Source organism: Protopterus annectens, chromosome 17.part0 (assembly GCF_019279795.1).
Source record: "Protopterus annectens isolate FY-2018-M chromosome 17.part0, PAN1.0, whole genome shotgun sequence".
Taxonomy (NCBI): Eukaryota; Metazoa; Chordata; order Ceratodontiformes; family Protopteridae; genus Protopterus; species Protopterus annectens.
Window position 1 is genome coordinate 51,237,992 of NC_056751.1, and position 17,064 is coordinate 51,255,055.

Genomic DNA, 17,064 nt, shown 5'->3' on the forward strand with positions numbered 1-17,064 from the left:
TGGCTGGACAATGGGCTTCACGGCAGGGAATCCCACGAGTTATGAATATTGCGGAGGTGAAGGCAAGGACATCTACCATTATGGTAAGATTTTACACAACTGTACTTTTTGCACTTATTGTCTTAAACTGAAAGCACTGTTAAACCGACAGAAAGACTTGAAGCTATAAGAACATGACTGTCTAACAGTACCTATTCACCCTTCAGAAGTTGAGGATCAGACATCAGTTTCCAAACAGTGTAACATTAGAAAATGGGTTAGCTGTTCACAATCTAAACTCAAAGTAAGGATAAAAAGAGTGCCTCATTAATTAGAAATTTGAATTTATGGCTTCATTATATGGCACTTTTCATTGATCAAAATAAATTATTTCAAAAACTGTATATGCTGCCGCATACATAGTGCTTGCCTCACTATGCCCTTGCCAGTGAAAGACTGGATACCAGATTTATCAATATCTACAACAATTTATGTCTTTTCAGTGGACCATTTATCTTCTCTAACCCAAGATAGTAGTATAAAATGTTATTGTGCCTGGCACCATCCTGCTCAGCAAATGAAATAGAAAAGCTACTCACAAAATATAATGATATGCACTTTTAAACTTCTAAAGTACCTCAAATTTGTTTTCAAAGTTTTGCTTTGTCTCCCCACCACCCCCATTTGCTATTTTTCCAGCCAAGGGATGCTAAGATAGTGAGGCACAATCCCTAACACCTTCTGTTGCTTAGCAACAAGCACATATGTTAGCCTGATAACCACCTTATTACCTAAACGGATTCAAAATGATATGACAGTATTCCCCCCTCTTGTATTCACTTGAACTTTATTTTATTTTATTTAATATCATTTATTATTTATTACTTATTTGATTTTAGTTGATTGATTTCTTTCTTTAAGAAACATTTGGGTCACCCTGTAATAGGCATTGCAAAACTTAGACATTAACTGAATTAACATGGGCCACTACTTGTGTATGCTAGCATCAAACAGTCCTTATCGTATTAGGTAACACTTTTCTTCAGGGCACACAAACATTTGGGTGTGTGCAAGTGAACAGATTAAAACACAGAATATTCTCAGTTTGAATCAAGTCCTCTAACTACTCCTTTAACTTTCAAAACACATTCCATAGGTGCAATGCATTCACTGGTTTCTCTCCCCATTTATAATCTCTTGATCATTGGATATGCATCTCTGTTAAGGTCTTGTTTGTCTTAGTTTGGTTTGTTACCACATCCAGTGCTATCCTAGGCTGCTCTGCGGAGCTGTAGTTAGAACCTGCTTTCTTCTCTTCCTTTACAGTGATGCACCAAAGAAAGATTTGTGCTAATTCAACTTTCATATTTTCTAAACCACCCAGCGTCATGTGTTGACTGATTGGCCATCATGGCTCTCTAAGTTTATGAATTCCTTTAGTAAGAACCAAAGTTTAAACATTCATGTGGCATTGTTGTGATGATGGTGATGGTTGTGTACAACCAGCTAGCAGAGTGTTGCAATGAAGAGCATTATCCCTTTTTTCAGTATAGTATTGTTCACACTGTTTTATATTTTACTCTTTATTTACCAAGATCTCCAGAGGCAACTTATGCGTTTTACCTTTGAAGTGTAAAACTTAGCACGTGTGTGTGTTTTTGGGATACCAGCCTACTTTATTCCTCCTGCTGAAAGTGAAGAAAGTAATATAGCATATACTTGGACTGCATTTTGATGTATCTCTCTTCTTCAGCCTGCTGATATCCCTCAAGTGTGACTACATGATCTCAGGGACATCTCCTAGTCCTGTTAGCTTATGTATTAGAAAATTTAAAAGCCTCTGTCTTCCTTGTCAGAAGATTTACTCTTTATGGGTTTGATGCACTTTCCTTAGGTTCGTCATAACTTATCAGTTTTGATAAAAAAGTAGCTTTATCGAGTTTTAGGGTTGCAATGTTCATAACATTCAACGATGCTTTCACCTTAATCATGGTTACATTAGTGGTATGGGGCGAAAATATATTCTAACCCTTTACTGAGTTTTGCCTCATTTGTGATCATATTACATGATACATAACCTGGTTTATCTTCTCTCCACATAACTATAGTTATTGCAAGCTTCCTGCATAATTGATTAATCATTCAAAAACGATTGTTTGTTTACTCACTATTTGGAACAGGCAGGTGAACTGGATCATATGGAACATATTCAGCCATGGCTTATTTCCAAACTAAAAATGTTGCAAGTTATATCAAATTCAGAGCAGCAAATTATGTGAAGTAATAATTTTCACAGTAGCTGGAAATAATTAATTTAATTTATGATACATCATAAGAATAAAGCACATACTGCATTGCCATTATACATATCTAAAAACAATGCAGTAATTACCAGGGTGAATGGACATTAGTAGACTGTTTATTTATTTATTTGTTTGTTTGTTTAATAATTAATTATTTATTTCCGTCTGATGACTGAGAATGTGAACTAAGCAGTGACCATTGTCACTGGAGCCCCAGGGAGAAACATTCCATGAACAATTGTTAAGTGGACTCAGATATGCTACACATCAACTGCAGTTATTACTTAGTTATTTATACATGATTTACTGTATAGTGCAAACAATTATACTGTTTATGTATTTTATTTAAGCTTGTTTTCAAGGGTAGAGCATGTATAAATTAAGCAGAATTAAATTCAATAAAAAGTAATCAGAAAGAGACACTAGGAAGATCGAGCATAAAATCAATAGTTAAGTAAATAATTTTTGTAATATAAGTTACATTTACAGATGAGATAATTACAGAATGATAAGTCAAACTAATTGTACATACATTGAAACTCAGAAGGAATAATGAACAAACGTATAATGAAAGCAGTATAGAAATTAATGGTTTATACTGTCAAATAATAATAGTCATCGACATCATAAAAGGAATGACTTTAAAAACTCCAATTAAAATGTGAGTCTGCAAGCAGAGAAGTTTAAAGTAACTTCACTATGATATGTCTGCTTAGTGTGGAGTCAGTGTTTCAATGAGTTCTTGAATTCATACTTGGAAGAAGTTTGTGACAGTGGAAATAAAATCGGTTTAAATGCTTGCAACTATAAACACAGAAGCATCAACTACCAGAACTGATTTTAGATTTAGAGAGTGTAGGTGCCATTCAAAGTTACAAGCAGATAACGGACACTTGGAATAATTCAGTAGTTTATGATCAAAGTTTTGTTGTCTTATGGACAGCTGCTAATTGAACTGAAGACACTGCAAATTGTGAAAAGAGGAACGGTGGTGGATTCTGGACATCTGATCTTCTATGAATCAAGCAATTCTGTTATAACCCCGTTCTAGTATCTAAAGAAAGGGGCACTGTAGGGTTAGCAAATATAGACACAAAACAGAGAAAAGATGGGAGAAGTTGCACTGATGGAGTATAGAACACAAAAAGCTGCTGCCCTTAGTGTAGAATTTCTAGAATATCTGAAGCAGAGTCTAAAGTAGGAACAAATACTGAAATGGCTAAGTTGAAGACATCGGGGAAGGAATTGACATATGGTCAAGATTTCACATCTGAGTAATGTTGTTTCAGAATTGTTTTAAGCTTCTGAGAATTGTTTCTGGTGTCCAAAACAGTTTATTTTGACAGTAAATAAAGATAACATAATCTGGCTTTTAACATTACAAAATCTTTAGAAGCCATCGGCCTATCTAACCCAGATATAAATTGTTCATACACAGTTTTAGTGTGATATCATGGCTTTCAGTTTTGGAATAAATCAGGGGAGGGTGGAAGGTCTAATTCTGCACTTAAAATTAAAAACAAACAATGGAGTGATTACAGAAAAATGTCATATAGTTATTGCATTCCCACACCAAGTGACCCTCACTTCAGAATATCCTAGTTTATGGAATATATTGAAATATTCAGTGTCAAATTTCTTGAATATTGGAACTGGTTTATTTTACATATGATGTGATGTTACCACAATGCAAGAAACAGGAGACAAGTCACTGAAAATCTCAATCATTATATCAATTCTGTAATATTGCTAGGAACAGATGTAAAGGGAAAATAGTGCCTGTCATGAGCACAAAATTTATCAGTTCTTGTAGCTAGATTAGTAATTTCTGTAAGATAGAAACTATGTATGGTGGACTTTACCCAAGATACAAAGTCTATATGGGTGACTGTACCCAAAAATACACACTCAGTATGGGTGACTTTACCAAAGATACAAAGTCTGTATGGATGACTGTACCCAAAAATACATACTCTGTATGGGTGACTGTACCAAAGATACGCACTCTGCATGGGTGACTGTTCCCAAGATACGCACTCTGTATGGGTGACTGTATCTAAAATACGCACTCTGTATGGGTGAGTGTATACAAGATACACACTCTGTATGGGTGACTGTACTCATCCCTTGACAGTTTGCAGTGAATGTTCGCATCAGCTAATACTGTAAGATCAGTTTTCACCTTGTAAGTAAAGCAGTGCAGAGTCACTGCAGTAAATGTATTACATGGTAATCTATTACACATAACTTGAAGCAAGGGGCTCGGGGAAAACATAGATATATGCAAAAACAGAAGTATTTTAAGAAGAATGCTACATTGTTGATTTTAACCTGAATAAGAATGGACTCTGTATAACAGATCAGCAGTGCTACTGTATGCAGATGTTATGGCATTACAAGCAGTCTCTAAACAGGAATTTCAGCAAATTACAGGGAAATGAAATCCAAAACAAATGGCACATGAGATGAAACTGAGTACTGAAAAAACATTTTGTCAGTCAGCATGTGGGGGAATCAGAAAGAAGTTGAAAATTAGATAAAGGGGAAAATAATGGAAGAGGTTAACTGCTTCAAGTATCTGGGAATAATAACTGAGAGGAAGGTAAGTCTGAATAAAAAGATCAAAGCTAACATCAGGGAGGGAAGCAGCAACTGGCACAGAGTGCAAGGGGTAGTATGTGACAGAAAAATGCCAAAGAAGCTGATAAGTACAGATCAGTGGTGTTACTAGTACTACTGTATGGTACAGAAACCTGGGCAGTGAAGGCAGAGTAGTGAGGACGCTAAAGATGATGAAGATGAAGTGCCTGAGATGGGTGGTAGGATGTACACTATGGGACAGATGAAGAAATAAGGACATCAGAGCAGAAGCCAAAGTAGCTCCAATTGCAGTGAAGGTCATCTAGAACAGATTACAGTAGTCCAAGCACATGTGCAGGGAAGCAGAAGGCTATTTGGTGAAGAAGATTTATGAGAGACAGGAAAAAGGCCAGAAGAAACAAGGCCATCCAAGCAAAGAGATGGATTAGATGAGAAAAGACCTGTGACAGTTGGGCATGACTGTCAAAGAAGGTGGGAGAGTGGCATTGAATAGAGAGAGTGAGAGATGCGGACAGTTGGCATGGCACCCTGACCCTATGTAAAAATGGGAAATGACGCTGATGATGATGAGGATAAGGATGCTGTGAAATTTATGTTAACTTCATTCTTTAACACATGCTTATTCCTTTTCAGGGTTGCAGCAGTGAAGAGAGCCTATATTAGCAAGAAATGCACCAGTTTGGGATGAGACAATAGTCTGTCACAGGATACACACACACACACACACACACACACACACACACACACACACACACACACACACACACACACACACACACACACACACACACACACACACACACACACACACACACACACACACACACACACACTCGTGCACGCACATGCACACACACACACACACACACACACACACACACACACACACACACACACACACACACACACACACACACACACACACACACACACACACACACACACACACACACACACACACACACACACACACACACACACACACACACACACACACACACACACACACACACACACACACACACACACACACACACACTCGTGCACGCACATGCACACACACACACACACACACACACACACACACACACACACACACACACACACACACACACACACACACACACACACACACACACACACACACACACACACACTCGTGCGCACACAAATGCATACTTATTCATACATTGAATGGGCACTAACAGGTGATTTTACAGCATTGTCATTTCAGTCTCTGGCATGCTAACCCTTACTATGACTGTCTTATCCTCCATCACAGCTAAACCTGGGATGTTTTTCACTTCCCTGTTTTCCATCTGCTACATGATAACCAGTGACATACAAACTAGACATTACAGTTAACCCTGAGACTTTTTCACTTTTCTACTTTATTCTTTCTGCTTCTTAGTAATCTGTAACACATAAAATCAGCCCTCTTCCACCACTGTCTTGTCCTACTTGTCCTATAATCAAGTCTCTCTACAGGAAATCTACTGGAAAAAATGTATTCCCCTCCTGCATATTTACCAACTGTCCTTCCATCCTTATTACTAATTTGACTAAATTGCAAACATACCACACCATCCATGCTGCTAACAAATTGGTGTTAGTGAGTCCATTATGCACTACATTGTGTTACCCTGCCCTGTTTGTCTTCACTATGCTCAGGCTCAGTCCACTCCCCTACCCTACACCAAATTCCCAATCACACCCTCTTACTCTAGAATTGCACTCTATGAACTCCAACCATATTCCACTTCTGCTCTAATCAGAATACATTATCATTCTCTGCATACTTCCTATATCTTGCTATCAAATATTCTGCCTAACTCCACCCATATTTTACTTCTGCTCCAATCACATCATCTTATCATTCTCTGCACACTTCATCTATCTTGCTATCAAATACTCTACCTAACTCCACCCACATTTTACTTCTGCTCCAATCATAATACCTAAGCAATCTCTGCTCACCTGCTCTAGTTCATTATCAAATGCCACTCACTAGAATCCAAACTGAAGACAGAACCTATGCACTCTTCTCAACATTGCATTACCAGTACTGTACCAACCACTCCCTCTTGAAGGATTAAGTCCCTTAAATAATCTTTATCATAAGACCTTGTAGATCTAAGTCCCTCCAGCAACTTGTACCATTGAAGCTTAATTTATACTCTTGCTCCTACGTATAAGACTTATCTATATGCACCTCAGATGCCCCTACCTGTACTACACTTCTTATAACATTTAACTATATATACCACCTATTCTACATCTTAAATTACTCTACCTGGACCCAAACCCTCTAATCCTCTCCTGCATCCCCTGCACCATGATCACAAGCCTCAGCTCACTTTCCCTCAGTCCCTCCTTTACAATGCTTCATGCTTTCATCTAGTATCATAAGTTCATAGGTAAGTAATAGGCTAGCTGCCTTTGCAAGCTATTTTAAGCCTATCCAATTTCCCTTCAAATGTGAGAATCAAGCCTTGCACCTTGTGTTTGTGAGGTAAACACCATAACCAATATGACACAACTCCTCCATCTATTTCTACACTATCCTAACCCAAAATACTACAATATTTATCCAACTTCTACTCCACATATCCTTGTCACTTTTAACACATATCATATCCTACCACAACTGTCTACACTGTAACATCCTAAGCTTCCCCAACCAGCATGGGATTACTCATAACATTTAAACCCACATGTTTACTACTGCACAAATTCCATATAATGCTTCTTTTACTGAATTTGTTTAAGAATACTTACTCACATCATGACCCAGCAAGCCACAAATTTCAAAGTAGAAAAAAGTACAAAGGTAGGTGGCCATGTTCCTATGACCACACCTCCCTGACATTAAAATAATCTGGTGACATATACTCAAACCCAGATACTACCTACCCTCCACACTCACACAATATGCCTACTACACCTAATACTGCAACACTCTTGTGATCTAAATAACAACATCCACCTAAAACCCCATCATGTAATCTTGCAAAGTATCTGCAATAAACTCCAGAAGCACATGCCTGGTTACTTCAACACTTTCCTGATGTCCTGGATGCCAATGAAACCTGGCCAAAACCTGCCACAAAGGATGTGTAAATTATACACCCTGGCTACAATATTCTCAGGTTAGACTGCTAAAACAAACAAAAAAGCTGGTGGAGTAGCAACAGCATTCAAAACTTGCCTGGAAATTATATCTTCCAACTTTGTTACTCTGCATTTCCATGATGCAGAACTAATTAGTTTATCCCTAAAACTCAGTAACCACAACACCATAGTTATTGCAGGGTGACATATAACACCTGTTAATAACATATCAACTCTAGAAGATATCCTGTATTGGATGGCTCACCACATACAAAAAGACACAATCATTATGAGTGATATAAACATTGGTTGGCTCACAATAAATTAAAATAATCCCACCAGTACTATACTGTTGTAAGGTTTTATACAATTGGCACCCCGACCATGTACAAAAAAAAAAACAATTAGGGAGTCTACTTTACATTAAGTTCTCACTTCACTGCCAAAGAGTGTAGCTTCTTGCAGCACTCTACCTAGTGCCTTAAACAATAACTTCCCAACCTTTGTAATCAGTCATCAGAAACAAAGTCCTCATAAATGCTACTATAATAACATTAAAAATCTCTCAAAATTTCCAGACTGAAAATTTTACTAACACCGTATATATCTGCAACTGTAATATATTTAAAACTCTACCTTTAGATGACACTGTCATAAAATTTAAAAACATCTTCTTAAATATCCTAAATAACCACACCCTTTCAGAGCCAAAATAATAAAAGTCAACCCAGCTCTATGGCTATGAAAAAAACAGCAAACAAGTTATGTAAACAAGAGATAAAACCTGGAAAATGTGGATGTACAATAAAAGAACAGTAAACCACCATATCAGTTATCTTAGAAACCACGACAAATAGCTTACAAAAAATAAAAAAAAATCTCTGTACCAAATTTCAGGACACACACAAGTCAAATTTGGATTTTCAATAAATAATCTTCAATATCCTGGTAAAACCATTTTAACTTCCTCATCCATCCCTCAACAAAATGAAACTATAGCCAGTCAATTTAACATACCTTTCATCCAAACAGTAGTTTCTCTACTTAAAAACAAAGAAAATAACCCTCCCCAAATTTTACTTCAAACTAACAACCATCAGATCATTTTCCTTTTCAAATCAGCATCAACTCCAGGGATCCAAAAATACCTACTTAACCTAAAACATATCACTACTGCACCTGAACAACTACCTTCTGACTATATCAGGACTGTTGCTAACATGCTTCCTTACCCAGTCTCCATACTCATAAATCTCTCCATCAAAGAAAACTGTGATCATGAACCCTAGAAAAAAACTTTCATCATACCTCTGCATAAAGGTTGCCCACCCACTGACCTCACAGATTATGGACTCAAAGCAATACCCTCGCTTCAATCAAAATCTATTCACAACTTATAAAATTTGTCACTCATTATAATCTCTTTTCCCCAGCATAGCATGGTTTCCAGCCCGACCATAGCACCTCTTCTGCCTTACTAAGTTTCACCAAAATGGTAAATCAAGATAGAAATATAGGAGATGTGGTCTCCATCCTCCTCCTTTATTTATGCAAGCTTTTGATACTGTCTGCCACAAAAATCTCTTGCAGAAACTCTCCACATTAGGTCTAATTAGTCTTCACTCCACTGGTTCCATAGCTACCGCTGCAATAGACAACATGCTGCAAAATAGCAGCTAGAAAACTCTTCCTTCTTACCCATCTCTGTGGATGTTCCCCAAAGATCTATACTGGAACTATAAGGGTTTTACTATTTAATCTGTTCATAAATGACCTAGACACTGCCTCCACTCAGGCCCCCACTATACAATATGCAGATGATTCTACCGGTATCTGCTCTGCCAAAATAAAAAAAAGCCAAAAAAGGATTGATGGATGCATCTTAAATTGTATGAAGCATGATTTAGTCCCACCCCTACCAACACCGTTCAGTCTCAGTGTGCATATAGGTTTTGTATCAAGTAAATGGAGAGCAGCTACAGTCATTCCCTTCCATAAGGGAGGACCTTCTACAGACCCAGGCAATTACAGACTCATAAGTCTGACCAGCCTTATATATGAAGTCATGGAAAGATTTATTAACTATTCAACCAGGACATAGGGAACTTCCAAACACTGGACCCACCTCAGTTTGGTTTCATCAAGGGCAGGTCATGCTTACTCAACCTGGTGGATTTTTTGAAGAGTTCACCAACGCAATAAATGAAGGCAAAATGGTACAAGCCACATACCTCAATATGGCCAAAGCTTTTGACACAATTCTCTACTCAGCCATAGTAGAAAAGCTAAACAAACTGAGAATAAACCCCTGTGTCATCCTCTGGAGTGCAAACCAGCTCACAGATAGATTGCAGATAATAAAAACAGGCTAAGTTACCTTCACAAAGAGACCAGTCTACATTGGAATCTCCAGGGTTCTGTCCAAGACTTCTCCTATTTCGCATCTAATTTTCTGAAGTAAAACCCAATACCAAAGGACTCTTGCTAACTTTTCAGATGACTGCACACTAGGAGCAGTCACTGAATTCCCAAATGTCTTAGCTATCCTCCAGAAAAGTTTGTCCCAAATAAATATCTGGTGCCAGAATCATGGACTAAAACTAAATGCCAAAAAATGAATTATTGTATCCTTTGGGAAGCCATTTACCCCAGGAAACTACCACACTGAAAATACACCCCTAAGAGTTGACCCATTTGTTCAGGATTTGGGAAGTTATCTAAACAGTGACCTAATTTTTGATGAACATCTGTCCATTTTTGTAAGAAAGTCTTTCTATATTGCACAGCTTATAAACAAAAGATTTGTGTCTAAATCTAGGGATGTCATTGTTCCCCTTTACTCAGCCCTTATTATGCCAGTCACTGAATATAATGCTCAGTTGGGCATGTATATGTCCAGACACATGCAACTAGAGCACTCACAGAGATTCCTTATTAAAAGGATATAAAGCCTAAACAATACATATACTGACTCAGGGTCTTGTCACTATATTTGGTATCCTACAAACTGTTAAGAGGTGACCTCTGCCTGGCATACAAGGCATCCTCCTGCCCATTACTGATGAAGTTACTGTACATCAGCAAGTGAAATGACATCAGAAATACTCTGTTTAGGGATTTAAATCTCTTCTGCAACATCACAGAATGGTTTGAAGGGACAGGTATATCTCACAGAGGATATCACTGCTCTGGAACAGAGTCCCCATCCATATAAAACAAAGTTCATCCCTGTCCATATTCAAGCACAACTTAGATCTATAGATGGGAAACAGTAATTTTCCCAAGGACTGCCACCTGTACTACTGATGGACAGAGGCAGCTCCTAAATGCTTTATCACATGCATGGGTCCCCTCAAATTATCTATGGTATGATCCCAGTTATTCTCATTAGGGGTAATATATAATTTTCAACCATGGGATGAGTAAAGCTAATCTATAACCTAATCAGCAAGGTTATTTCAAGCACAGCAAGGGAAACTGGCCAGGCTTAAAATGGTCCACAAGGGCAGCTAGCCTAGTACTTAGCTATTAATCTATGAACCTGTAAAACCCTACCCTCACTCCAAGAAGTAATACAACAATGTTTCCCAGCTGTCAAAACCTGGCTAGGTGATTCCCAATTCCTCCCAAGTCCAAAGAAATTAAATTAATGCTATTCACCTCACACACATTTTCTGACAAAAATAAACTCTTCTCAATAACTTCAAAGAGCAACTCTAAAATTACCTAGTCTGTCACACATAACTAGTAGTCACCATCATAGATGATCATCCAAATTTTGATCACTATATCCTTCAAGTACCGCAAAATCCTCGACAAAAACTAGGGCAACCATAAAGAATAAAACGTTCTTCTCAGAGACAGCAAGGAAGAACATTGCAACAGCCTACCTGCTTCCAGCTCTTATTTATTCAGTTTGGTACTCAAAAACTGCTATTCTATTCAGTCTCTAAAGCTCAACGAATGTTACAACAAAGTTGCCAAATTTGTTACAAATCAGCCTTAGCGAGCTTACTATACACTGCACTCAAGCAAATCAACTGGCTAGAAACACCTCATACATCCACAAATACTCAACTGTTAACGACTCACAGAACTAATCAATTCTCCAGAAAAATGCAAATATCATCCAGCCTTACTCCCTAAGTGTTCTCCAGGTAAATAACATTTTATCATATCCAAATGTAATAACACAGCAGGTGACTATCTGCCCTCAAGCTGCATCTCCAAACAATTCCACTTCCACTAAAACAAAGTAATGGCCTAACATCTTTTATATCAAAACTAAAAAAAAAACACATGTGCAATACACAAGTCTCTGTACCTGCCTATCCCTTGGCTAAATATAATCTCGCCAAGGAGAAATGCCACTTAGCAGGCCAAGCCTGCAGGCACCAAGAGAAGGAAAATCAGTAGTACAGGCAACCAATGGATGACATGAGAAGACAGCCAAATCAGACAGAATAAGGCAAAAAAGTGACCAGTACACCTGCAAAGACAATGCATTCAGAACAGAGACTGCAACCAGAAAGGCCATACAAGTGTGAAGAAGGCTACGCATCCATTATATGTGCCATTAATACATAAACTAACCCCTCCAAAATGCATTCAGAAACCCTTATTAGTGCATCCAGATTTCAGGACTGAGGATAAAATCTCACAAAAACTTACATTGCAGGAATATGGTGCAGCTATGAACACAGTACTATAGCACTTCTAATAAGCCTGATTGCACTTCCCATTAACTGTTTGCATTTTACATTAGTAGGGCATTCTAATCCAAAGATGAACGGGCACAACAAACAGCCAAATGTATCCGATGATGCATGCAACAAAAGGAGAAACTCATACTTAAAATACTGTGGCAGGAAAGTACAGTAATGAAATGCCAAATGTTCACAATCTAATCCCCTTGCCTTGAAAAAATATTGAAAAATTCCTGTAAAAAATTAAGCTGTAAATCCTTATAACATGAAGGTGATAGTCGGTTTCTAGGCATCCCCAAACTCATTAAGATGGCTTGTAAGCTGCTAAGCATTTATTTCCCAAATGCGGGATCCTGTACAAAACAATGCAGCTGAAAACTGTCAGATATTAGCCAGAATAGTTTAACTTTATTAAGACTTTAAATATGTTTCTTCTAAAATATATCAGCTGCTGCCTCAAAAGAAAATTACAAAAACAGCAAGCATACTAAAACAGCACCAGCATTTCTATAGGCAGCTGTCAATGTACTTGCTATGCCAGTTAGCATTATCATAAATGCAAATGTCCCAAAAAAACTACTGTATCCATGTGTTATAAATCAGTTTTGGTACCTCTTTGTGAAGCAACAAATTCCTCATTGCTCTCAAAAGTTCTCCTACTGCTCTGTTGCCATCAATAGCAAAGCTACTGGAAACCATTACGAAAAATCAGTTCTTTGCACACCTCTTAAATAACTGCCACTTGAATTACATGCAACATGGTCTTCCACAAGCAAAGTCAGAGTATTAATACTGCATTCAGCGCTTTCCATAGTCTTATTATTATGGTACTATGTTCCTTGATTTTTCCAAGGGATTTGACAATATAATCATCCCATGTTAATCTCAAGACTATCTATCATTAGACTAAAGCGTCAGTCATTAACTTTTTTTAATAGTTACCTGCACAGAAAATTTCAAGTTATAAGTTAGGGTAACAATTTGTCAGCCAGTGTTCAGAAAGAACTTCCTCATGGATCAGTTTTAGACATCATGTTATTTCCAGTCATCCTAAATGAAATATAAAATAACTATGGTAATGCTTCTGTTTTGCCTGTTGAAGGAGTCATACAAATTTTAAATAACTTTAAAAGGCAAAACTTATAAGTGGGTACATCAAGTTCACCTTAAGACACACGTTTGGATATAGCTTTTGAGGTTTATTAGTGGGGATTATTTTTGAATAGAAGTGCTGTTTTAGGGTTTGCAACTGTAGTTTTACACAGGTTTTAAGTTTTTTTATATTTTCGAAGGGCTATTTTAACTTGATCAGTTAAAGCAACATAGTTGGCTAACATTTCTGCTTTACAAATCTTGTATATCCAGTTCACCTCTTCGCTTTGATTTTGGTTGGGCTTTCCTGTTTCCTCCCACATTCCAAAGACATGCATGGATGAATGTGAAATGGGCTGACATCCTTTTCAGTATGAGTTTTACTGCTTTGGACTCACATAGACTAGATTGGAACTTGGCCCCATTACACCTGAGTTGAATGAAATTAGTTACCAGAGAATGAATGAATGGGTGAATAAATAGTGCATTATCTCTAGACCGAATAATGGACACCATTGGTGTTTTTAGTTCAGTTGACATCCATAGCTGGCATACTTATTTCAGTCTGACACTATCTCGATGTGCTGCTTTATCAGTTGTAGCTTTAGTGTGGTAATGATACAGCTTATTAAGTAGTCAGATGTATTTATTTGGGGGGGGGGTATCAGTCTGAATTATGGATGATGGATTTGTTGTTATTTATAGAGCTGACTTTCACAAATTTATGGAAACTGTTGATTTTCTTGTATTTCCAAATTGCAAATGTTGGGAAGTTGTCACTAATTAGACAAGCAAGTGTGCCAACCCACTTTATATTGTAAAGGGGAAATAGGGACTTAATTCAGTACACTCTTTTACAGAAACTTTGCCAATTTTAATTCCTAAAATTAGTTTTACTTGTCTATAATAACTGCCAGAAGAATGCAAAAGGAGGGTCAAAATCCATTGCCCAGTCAATAGTGATAACCAGAGCAGGGGTGGATCATGCTATAGGACTGCAGGACTGCAGCCCTCCCACCTAGAAAGGCATCTCTGCCCCACAGTCTGTGCAGGGGTGACATCACAGAATGAAGGCACCCCGGACTGCAGCAACAGCTGGCTGGACCAATCAAGGTGCATTTAACTAGCACAGCAGCTAACAAGGTGCACTGGACTAATCGCGTTTAACTAGCACTGCAGCTAACATAAACAAGACTTCCTTAGCGCGGTGAGCTTCTAGTGTGTGTGTGTGTGTGTGTGTGTGTGTGTGTGTGTGTGTGTGTGTAATGCACCAGTTGCTATTTACTGGTGGCTAGAGAGAACTCATGGTGGTATGGTAGGAAGCACCTCAGGCTTGAACCCTGTACCATGCATGCAGGTGGCAAGGGCCTGATTTTCCTACCCACCACCATTTGTAAAAAAATTGCAGATTTTTGCCTCATATTTGTTCTGTTCTGTTCCTCATAAAATTTGTGGTTTCTGTATGTTTGCTAGACAGTTAGTGGTGCAGGGGTAGCATTGTTGCCTGATAGTTACAGCTTCTCTGGTTTGATTCTTCACTGGGATGCTTTCTGTGTGGAGTCTGCATGTCCTCCCATCTTAGTACAGATTTTTGCCTCATATTTGTTCTGTTCTGTTCCTCTTAAAATCTGTGGTTTCTGTATTTTTGCTTCCATACACAGTCAGTGGTGCAGTGGTAGCATTATTGCCTGACAGCTATAGCTTGTTTGGTTTGTTCTTGACTGGGATGCCTTCTGTGTCGAGTCAGCATGTCCTCTCATCTTACAAAGACATGTGTCTGGAGTATTTCTTCCTGGGCCTGTGCTGACAAATTGCCTTTTGTTGCAAGTCAGGCTATACTGGTTAACAAATGTTAAATAAAAATGACAGGCATTTGAATTTAAGACTTCATATTCTTCAGAAAGTACATGGTAACACAAAACCTTTTATTCTAGCAATTTTCTAAGTTTATAAGATGGTTATTTGAAATCTGTCCCTATTTTTTGGGATGTATTCCCCCATTATTGGCTTTGTCCAGGTTTTTTTGTGCTAAGGTTGAGATGTATGGTGAGAAATGAATTCACTAAATGGTAGCCATTTAAGTATCAGTCTTCCTCTTTTTTCACAAAACAGCTGATTTGACATAGTAGTATGTTGCTCTGACTGTTTTCCATAGGTTCCTGGGTTCCAGACTTGGCAGTAATATGTCTGGTGGTAACAGCATTTTATTCTAGCAACTTTCCAACATTATACAAGCAATATTTAAAATGTGTCCCTGATTTTTGGGCTTTTGTCTCCCACCCCCCCCCCACCCACAATAAATGTTGGCGTCCAGATTTCTTGTGCTGCAAAGTTCAGAGATACAGCTGAGTGTCAAGTAGCTTTTACAAGGAGCTGCGAGCTGCAGGGGAACAAAAGATTAGTGTTGCTTATGCTGAGTCTGCTTATATTGGTAATAGCACAACAGGTAGTATATTTATCTTTGATGCAGAAGGCTGTGGATTCTATTCCCACAGTAGGTAGATGCATTGCTGATACTGTACTGTGTTGTAAAGGGGGGGAATGCTGCAGTCCTTTTTGGCAAAGATACCTAGTAACTATCAACCTGCTGTCAGTTTGCCATCCATTCTCTATTTCAATATTACTAGCTTATCATTTTTGTAATGCAACATAAGCAGTTTATTCCTCGACGGCAACAGGCACTTTATTTGTAGATGAAACAATTAAATATATAAAGTTGTTTGCTAGCAGCAACGTCTTCATTAGTTACATATTTCTTTAATGTGGAATTATTTAGATGACTTTACTACTTCAGAGATTGTGCATATTTACTGATATTGGTGGACTGTAGAAGTCTGGTTAGACTTTTATGATGGAAATGTCCTGAATTGGGCAGTTTTGTCATTATTGGTGCATGAATTTTGTTTCATTGTTTACTGGAAAAATGTTCAAAACAATAAATTTAAAACACCCTCTAACAACTGTACTGTATTGTACAAGGAATATAATTTAATACAATCAGGAAAGTGTATCAAAGAGCATGTGTATGTTTCATGTGCAAGGGGCCTATGATTTGAAAACAGCCCAAAGTTAATCTTTATCTTCCACTGGCAAAACGTATTTTCTTTGAATGTGGGTTTCAATGCTGTTTCAATGAAGGTGAATTTCAAGGGCAGAGAAGTTTTAATGCCAAGTCTATTTTCATTGTAAGACTGCATTGCTTTGTTTAGCAGATATTTATTAGTGTTTGTGCTGTAAAATGCAAAATAAAACTTTCAAATGAAATCCAAATC